The sequence below is a fragment of the Neophocaena asiaeorientalis genome, unplaced genomic scaffold, assembly GCF_003031525.2.
Source record: "Neophocaena asiaeorientalis asiaeorientalis breed wild unplaced genomic scaffold, Neophocaena_asiaeorientalis_V1.1 scaffold185, whole genome shotgun sequence".
Lineage (NCBI taxonomy): Eukaryota > Metazoa > Chordata > Mammalia > Artiodactyla > Phocoenidae > Neophocaena > Neophocaena asiaeorientalis.
The window spans coordinates 998063-1007228 of NW_020171809.1; positions in this window are offsets into that span (position 1 = coordinate 998063).

The following is a 9166-nucleotide window of genomic DNA, read 5'->3' on the forward strand; positions in this document are numbered from 1 at the left end:
TGACATCACGCCTTCCGCGCGCCTATCAGGGGCTTCCCCGCCCCCAGCCGAAGTCGGCATCCCTCCCGTTTTCTCTCTCCTCGGATCAGGCCGTGCCTTCCTGCACCCTGGCCGCGTGCCTCGCGCGTCCGCATCCACAGCCTTGGTCCCCTTGGTCCCCCGCCCGCACCTGGCCTGCACCCCTTTACGGCCCCTCGCCCCCGCGCCCATTTCAGCCACCTCTCCCGCGGCTCCAGCTCACACTTGATTTTTTCTGTGGAGGAGAGTGGGGGGCTGTACGTGGGAAACTAGCCAAGAGTCTAGACCTCACGCGCGCCCGTTCCTGCGTAGAGGCAAAACCAACGAGTTAGTTGTTGGAGATCGTCAGCGGGTTTGGTGTCCCCTCCACGTGATGCTTTGGATGCTCGAGAAGCGAGCGAGGGGGGCAGAAGCTTGTCCGTTGGCTTGGGCCGCTGGGCGGTGGCAGGTGACCTCTTGGGGAAGGGATGGCGTCGGGCCGACAACAGGTCAGATTGCTGGGGGCTGAGGAGAGCGTGACAGTGAGTGAGGCGGCGGGGGACCGTGCAGGGCGGGTGGACAGTGCTGGTAGCCGCAGAGGATGGGGGTGCGGGCCGCGGGAAGTGAGGTGAACGACCGGGGCGGGGGGACGGGAGCTGAGGGCGCCTCCGTTTCTTTCTTCCCATCTGCTGCACTCCCCCACCCCGTTCCTGCTCTCTTGATACGTGTGCAAAGGCCCCAGAGACCACCAGGTCATGACCCTGGGTGCCTGATTGGTTGAAATGGGGGGAAATGCAGTAAATAGGCACCCTTGGAAGAGGACCCCAGGGTAACCACCCTGTACCAATAAGGGCGCCCAGACCTTGAACCTGGGGGCTAATGGTTTCACCTCACAGCAGGGCAGGAAGGAGGGCCCCACGCCTCCCCTGGGGTTCCCAGAGTGCTGGGCTCAGCAGCCTCAGAGGGGGCTTGCAGCCTTCTACCCCCTCGCCCAGAGACACTGAGTCATCGTGTGAGAGGGGCTGGGAGGCCCCTACCCCAGTGTGCTGGCCCCGGCCCTGCTCACGCACCTGCCTGCCGCCCGGTCCCGCTGGTGACTCCCAGATCCCGTGCAGCGCTCAGGCCAGCCCGTCCCTGCTTGCCCGTGCCTGGTGCAGCTGCCTGGATGCCTCCCCCGTGCCCGCCGGGCCCCTGCCCCCGCCTTCTCTTTAGGAGCTCACCTCCAGCCACGTGCTTCCGGGTCGGGCAGGAGCCAGACGGCCGGAGGCTCGATGGAGTCGCACACACTTACTGTCGTCGTTATGGGGATCTGTCGCCTCCTCTTAATCTGGCCAGACGGGGAGATTTCTCAGGGTGGCATCGGCGTCCAGTGCGTTTCTGGGCCTCCAGACAGTGGTGTGGCCGGAATGTCCACGTGCCGTGCTCGCGTGGCCGGTTTTCAGGACATGGTGGTCACGGTCACGGCCCCTGCACACGCCCCTCCCAGGTGCACGATGACTCCATCCCCTAGAGAAATCCTCACCACTGCCTGCAAGGTCCCTGTGTTGTTCCCCTTCAGAGGTCACGAGCCTCGCAGCCAGGGCCCTTCCCCTAGTGTCCCCTAGTGAGGAGACACGCCCCCAGCTGGATCCGAGCTCTCATTTCCCTGACGTCGAGGGGAGGCGGTTAAGTGAGGGGTGCAGTGTCCCTTTGGAGAATGGCTGTAAGGAGAACTGGGAGTGGCAGCCGGGCACCCTCCCCTCCCCGGGTGTGCGGGGCTCTGGCTGTGTTCCTCTTGGTCTCCTCCACGTTGGGTGACTTCGTGGGTGCCCAGCCTCTATGCACTTGAGGGGGCCGAGGGGAGGCCAGGGGCCAGGCCGGGGCGGAGGTCCTTCCCAGGGCACAGGTGTGCCTCCCCACCAGGTGCAGTTTCTTGCCAGTTTTCCATCATCGGGACACTTGATGACTGAAAGTGACAGAAAGCCAACGTGAGGAAAGGAGATGCATCGTCTCGGTACCCGGCACTGGCCGGCTCCCTGGTCCTGTCCTGGAGCGAACGGAACAGACCTGGGTTCAAATCCCGGCCCTCCCACTTGTCAGCAGTGTGATTCTGGATGTGGCACTCAGCTTAGTTTCCTTATTTCCTCTGTGAGGATCTAGGAGGGAGGTCTGTGCCTGTGCGGGAGGGATGCTGCTGCTGTGACCCCACGTGGACCCAGCTCCTGGGGGCCCATTCTCAGGGCCCGGGAGGAGGCAGTAATGAAGGCCCTGCCACGGTGTTGGCCTGTGGCCCAGCGGGATGCCAGGCGGGACCATCCTTCTGGCTCTGGATGGGGCCTGCGCCTGCCAGAGGGCCTTGCTGACCAGGAGCTGAAAGGCCAGGTGTGGAGGCAGCTGACTGCTAGGTGGTCACGGCTCGAGGCGGCTCTGCCAGGTCACGGGGCTTTGGGGACCTGGAGGGGAGATGCCTGTGCACCTGCAGTGTTCCTTCACCTCTTCCATCCAGTTGCCCGGCCCGCAGAGCCCCCTTCCTTGCTGCATATGTTGTACAGACGTGGACACTGTTACTGGGCGAGGGAAGGGGCCCCATCCCAGGTCATGAAGCCCAGAGGAGCTGCCCCAGTGCCGGCTGCTGGGACTCCGCTGTTCCTGAGGCACAGCTGCCTCTGCCGGGCCCCCACTTGCCGCCCCGGCCCTGCCGTTCAGATCTAGTGCCCGTCTGGGGCAGCCCAGGGTGAGGGATCCCCACACAGCCTGGGCTTCGGGAGCCAGGGCTGGGTTACACTGGGGAGGGCCTCGTGAGCCCACACATGGCTGCTGTGGCTCCAACCAAGACCACCACCTCCTGCTTTGGGGCCTTGGTCTGCCAGAGGTGTGGGCACAGACGTGCAGACACAGACGTGCAACGGAAGGAAGGGAGGAAGGAGTGAGTGGTTTGCTCACGAAAAGGAAGTGGCATTGTCCCTGAACGAGTGGGTGTATGATGGATTTGCCCTCTGCTTACACCAAGGGAGGGCTGAGAAGAAAGGGACCATTTAGAGTCATCTCGGAAGGGGGCCTGTGCTCTCCCACGTTTCTGTCTTCTCAAGGAGTGACCCCGAGTCCTGAAGGGCAGCACCCTGCCCCCCACTTCCTTTCTCCGGCCAGGGAGGGGTCAGGGCACGGTGGGCCCCGGCTGCTCAGAAGACGGGGAGTGAGCGGGTCGCCGGATCCACACATTAGGGCTGCCGGCCCGCTGGCTTCCACCTCTGGATCCCCACGGGCCTGTGCTCCCCTTCCCCAGCTATTGCGGAGCAACAGGGGAGCCCCCAAAGCAAGTTTTCAGATAGACTGAGCAATTCCATCCACGTGTCTGCTGACGACCGCCACTGCCAGCCGTGTCCCTAACGAGGGCCCCATCTTGTTGGCAGAAAGGCACGGGGTCAGAGGGCACTGGGCAGGACAGCTAGGCTGCCACACCCTGACCCACTGGGGCCCCGGAGGTGTTGTGATGCCCTGGGAGTCAGTGGAGGACACAGGGTCCCCCCGCCTCTGTAGGGCACGGGGGCCCCAGGCAGCAGCCTGAGAGAGGAAGTAGATGCCACGGGGTGTGGCTGATAGAGGGGAATGTGACACTGGCCGAGCAGAGGCTTCGCCAGGCGGGCCGTCTGCAGACGGAATCAGGGTCCCTGACAGCGTTCCCCAGAGCCTGGGGGTGGGAGGGGGAGCCACCCTGTGGGCCTCGTGGATGCCACTGGTTTACTGCAGCTCCTTGCCTCTGTGGGGAGGTGGGAGAACACTTAGAGTCCCTCACTCGTCAGCTCGGGAATGCATCTCTTGTCCGTATAAAGAGTCTTGGCCCAAGGCCGCCCCGGGATCGCCCCAGTGTGGAGACCCCAAAGTTGGCCCCACCTCTGCCCAGACACTCAGTGGGACTCTGGAGGCCCCCCAGACGTGGGCCTCGTCCCCAACCCCCAGAAGATTGACTCTGCTCTGAGACCGAGCTGCTCCCCAAGCCAGGGCAGGGGCTGCCTCTCGGGAGGAGGCCCTTGCTGAGCACCGTGGGGTCAGCAGGTCAGACAAAACATGGGTTCTCTTGTTCCGCAAGGGTGGTCCTACCTGTCCCCCTGCCCGGCTCAGACTTTAAGGCAGACCTGTTGGCAGCCTGCTCAGCTCTGCGGGGCCCTTTGATCCGCCAGCAGCCTGGGCAGGCCTCTCGTGCACGCGGGGCTCGCTGGGGAGGAGCTGCGCGGGCAGGGCGGCTGAGTCTGGGGTCTGCGAACCCACTGGAGGAGAAGGCCCCATCCTCAGCCCTGGGCCCGCCTGGCGCACGCTTCCCTGTGCCCCCTTCCTCGCCCCGGCTCCTTGGACCGTCCCCGGGGAAGGGCTAAGCCGGGACCCGGGGTGTCCAGGCACCATCTGACGTGTTGGGGCGAAGCTCTCCTGGCAGGCCCAGGCCACCGGGAGCTCGCTGCATTCCGGCTGGGCTGGCCGGCCCTCCCTGCCTGGTTCCGTGGGCCCCTCCGCACCTCTTCCCTCCTGGACTGTCGCTGGCTTCTCATCTTTTCTCTCTCCAGTCCATATGGCCGGGCTGCTGGTTCTAGAACCAGCTTCTATCCAAAGCCCGCAAAGACTCTGCCTGCAGGGTGATGCCAGAGCCCCCGGCCACGCACTTTGCGGCTGACCGCTGACCATCACATTAAACCAAGCCAGGCCACTCCCTCCGCCCCAGACAAGCCTGGCTCTTCACTCCCGGAATCTTCCACTCGTCTTGGGGCAGGTCTGAGGTTGCTTCCAGCCCCAGAGGTTTGGGGCCGAGGACATATGTGTCCCCGCAGATGCAGCACCTGGGACCTCACGGAACCTCGAGGGAAGTCGGTCTTCCGCACTTGAGGCCTCCCAGCATTCCTTCATCACCCGGAGAGCCCTCGGGCTGGGTCCCCAAAGCAAAGAGCAGTTTCCAGGGCTCGGTCAGGCTCGAGGCATCCTCTGAGAACCCCGTGGAGGACTCGCCCCTGGGAGGAGCTGGCCCAGAAGCACCAGGGTCCGCCACGTGGCCGAAGGAGGACCCAGATTCCAGCTGTCATTTTCAGGAAGAGGCAGATGGGCATCTACAACAAGGCATCGCCTTGCTCACTCACCTAGATGCTCCCTGAGCTCCTGTAGGCGCGGACCCCGCGCTCGCCTCGTGGGCCAAGATCCCAGCTGCCCAGGACGCGATGATTCCTCTGTACCACGTGGCCGTTGAGTGGTGCTCCAGGAACGGACCTCTCTCTGACTGGCTGTCCCAATCTTTGCTGCTCCTGACGAAGGTGCCCCAGGCTGCAGGGCCGTCGGTCCGAGGGTCTTCCCCAGGGAGTCTGCCTGAGAGAAGGGGCTGAGTCGGCAGGGAGGACGGGAGAGGTGGCCAGGCTGGGGGCCCCTGTCGGCCAGCCCGGGAGGAGCAGAGAACAGTGGGCAGGTGGCTCTGGCCTCAGCGGCCTTGGTGGGCAGCCCATGGGCTGGGGGCGGGGCCTGTACGCCGGGCGGAGGAGGCCCCCAGCCTGTGTGGTCAGGACCCGGCCCAGCCACCCAACGCTCAGCCCACCATGCGCTGTGTGAAGCTGGGGCCGGGACAGAGCCAGGGAGGGGACGCTTTCTCCTGGGGGGCCCTGCAGGGTCCAAGGAGCAGGTCTTGCAAGCTTGGCAGGTGCACCGAGTCCCAGGGTGGGAACTCGCGTCTTCCGGACCCCGAGGGGAGGCACTGGCAGGTGGGGCTGAGAGAAGACTCGAGCCGCCGTGGTCTGCCAGTGACACTGCCGGGCTCTGACTCTCTGTGCAAGAGTAAAAGCCTCCTGGGTGAGGGGACATCTGACGCTGAACCGGGACCCCTACCCCTGGAAACGGGCGGAAGGTGGGAGGAAGGGGTACTCAAGGGGCAGGCTGCTTCCAGAGTCAGGGCTGCGCTGCTGGGAGGGACGGCGTGGGGAGCGGTTCGGCCTCGTCCTGCCCTGCTGTCCTGGGTGCAACCCAAGGTGAGGGAGGGTTCTGGCCCTGGCCCTGCGCACGGGAGGCTACAGGCCCCCGTCCCCCAGCACAGCAGGGACATTCCCATGGATAAAGGAGGCACCGGCTGGAGCAACACGGCTGAGGAGTTGGGTGAGAAAGGGGAGGCTGGTGACCACAGCCTGCAGCCGTGACCTGGCCTGTTGGGTCGTTCCTACAGCCAAGCTCAGCCCGAGTGTCCCAGACCTGGGCCAGTTCTGGGTGAGCAGGACGTGGCCATGGCCCACCTTTGTTGGGAGGCAGGGGGCACTGGAGGTCAAGTGTCCCCTCCGCGTAGGCAGTTGGCGGCTTAGACCGGATGGTGACGTTGACCAGTTTGCCTGTCACCTTGGTGCATGCACTTCAGTGAGAATCTGGCAAAGGTGTCCCCGAGAAGGGGACAGACGGGCTGGCCTAGTCCTTCCCGAGGGCCCCAGATCAAAGGGCTCCCCAGGCCTGAGGCTGGGGCTGGAGCCGGGGAGGGTGGCCTGAGGTGCCTGCCCACTGTGCCCTCAGCCCCCGGCCTGCAGCCCCAGTGCCCTTGCCTCGCCCCGAGACCTCTCCCCTCATCCCCTCCAACACAGCTGAGCCACCCCAGGAGGGCACTGTATCTTTTGCTTTCACCCTTATCGCATAGGAAAAACGGGCGCGATACAAGGTTGTTCCCTGAATAGCCAAATAACCTTAAAAAGGGACAACAAAGTTGAAGGAGTTACATTTCTCAATTTCAAAACCCACTACAAAGCTATAGTAATCGGATAGCATGATACTGGCGTAAAGACATAGACCAATGGAATAGAAATAAGCCCGTGCATGTCTATGGTCAATTGGTTTTCAACAAGGGTGCGGAGACCATTCACTGAGAGAGAGAATAGTCCCTTCAACAAATAGTGCTGGGATAATGAAGTCAGACCCCTAGCTCACACCATACACAAAAATTAACTCAAAATGGATCAAAGACCTAAATGGGAAGAGCTAAAACTATAAAACTCTTAGAAGAAAACAGGGGTCGATCTTCATGACCTTGGATTTGGCGATGAGCTTTTAGCTAGGACACCAAAAGCACGGGCAACAAAAGAAAAAAATGGATACATTGGACTTAGGTCACAACAGTGAGAGGCCCGCGTACCGCAAAAAGAAAAAAAAACCACAAGGAAGTACCATTTCATACCCACTAGGATGGATATAATAAAAGAGATGGAAAATAACAAATGTTGGCCAGGATGTGGAGAATTTGGAGCTGCCGTACTTTGCTGATGGGAATGTAAAATGGTGCAGCCACTGGGCAAAACAGTTTGGTGGGTCCTTAAAAAGAAAAAGAGAATTACCATTTGACCTAGCTATTTTACTCCTAAGTATATATACCCCAAAGAACTGAAAACAGGTAGTCAAACAAGAGCTTGTACACGAATGTTCACGGCAGATAAAATGTGGAAACGACCCCAATGTCCACCAACTAATGAGTGGATGAAGCAAGTGTGGTCCGTCCACACAATGGAGTAGTTTTCACCCATAAAAGAATGAAGTGCTGACACAGCCTACAACCTGGATGAACCTCGAAATCATTACGCTCAGTGAAAGAAGCCAGTCGCAAAAGCCACGCATTGTCTGATTCCTCTTATACGAAATGTCTGGAGGAGGGAAATCCATAGGGGCAGAAAACAGGTTGGTAGTAGCCAGGGGCTGGGGCAGGCGTGACTGCCGATAGGTGAGGCTTCCTTTTGCGGTGATGAGAACGTTTTAGAGCCAGAGAGAGGTGGTGGTTGTACAACACAGTGAAGGTACCAAATGCCACCGAATCGTATAAAATGGTTAATTGTATGCTATGTGAATTTTGCGTAACCTGCTCCCCACCAAAAACAAACCAGGGCTGTCATTCTTTGTAAGTCTGATTAATTTGAGTGAAGCCTAGGAGCGCACCTGGCGTGAGCGATCCTCCTGGGACGTTCTTGTGATAAGCTGTTGTGACAGTTCCTTCCAGAGTGGGGACAGCGAGGAACACCAGAGTTCCAGGGGAGGAGGCAAGCTGGCAGCGTGTCCTCCTTTGACTCCAGCCCTGGTGGGGACCTGCATTTGTCACCTTGAAGGCAGGTCCCCTGGGAGGGAGGGAAGGGGTGGCGAGGGGAAGTGCCTGGCAAGAGCAGAGCTTCTCAAGCTCTGAGTTTTTAGTTTCCCACCCACTGGGAACGGATCTACCCTTTTATAGCAGACAAGAGCAATGTCGTCGCAATGTCAGGTTCCCATACAGGCTTCTCCGCGTGCCACCGGCTCGTCACCACCAGGTCATGAACCACAGCAGGCCACGGAGCTCACGACGGGAACTGGCGCACCCATCCTTCATCCACAGGTGAGTGAGGCTACTCCCCGACGCCCCCCTCCCCTGACCCTCCACCTCTGGCTCCCTGGCTCAGGGACTCCCAGGGTGGGTAGTCGCCTTTGCTCTGACCAGCACAGGCTGGCCCTCACCTGAGTGTTCACACCCTGCACGTGTCCCTCATGCCCTGGTCCGGGCCACGAAGACCCCCGATGTCCTGCTTCTTCATCCTCAGGGGCCTGTCCTGTGGGGATGGCACACGCCCCTCAGGACCACGTTCAGAATGAGGCTCAGAGCGGTGGTCGCCAGCCAGCCTGCTTGCTGACCCTCCCGTTGCCTCAGAGAGACCCCCAGCCTCAGGCTCCTTCCACCCTGCAGACTCTCTGGAAGGAGCTAGTCTCACCAAATGACCATTTCTACGTCTGCGCCTTCAAGCTGTCCAGATTGGGTATTCTGACTTAACTACAATTGTGGAAAATGCACTTCAAAACCAGAGACCTTGGGCTTCCCTGGTGGCGCAGTGGTTGGGGGTCTGCCTGCCAATGCAGGGGACACGGGTTCGAGCCCTGGTCTGGGAAGATCCCACATGCCACGGAGCACCTGGGCCCATGAGCCACAACTACTGAGCCTGCGCGCGTCTGGAGCTTGTGCTCTGCAACGAGAGAGGCCGCGACAGTGAGAGGCCTGTGCACTGCGATGAGGAGTGGCCCCCGCTCACCGCAACTAGAGAAAGCCCACGCACAGAAACGAAGACCCAACACAGCAATCAATCAATCAATCTATCAATAAATAAATAAATAAAGCTTGTACTACATGCCAGATGCAGGACAAATTTAAAGGAGAAAATTATAAAAAAAAAAAAAAAAAAAACAA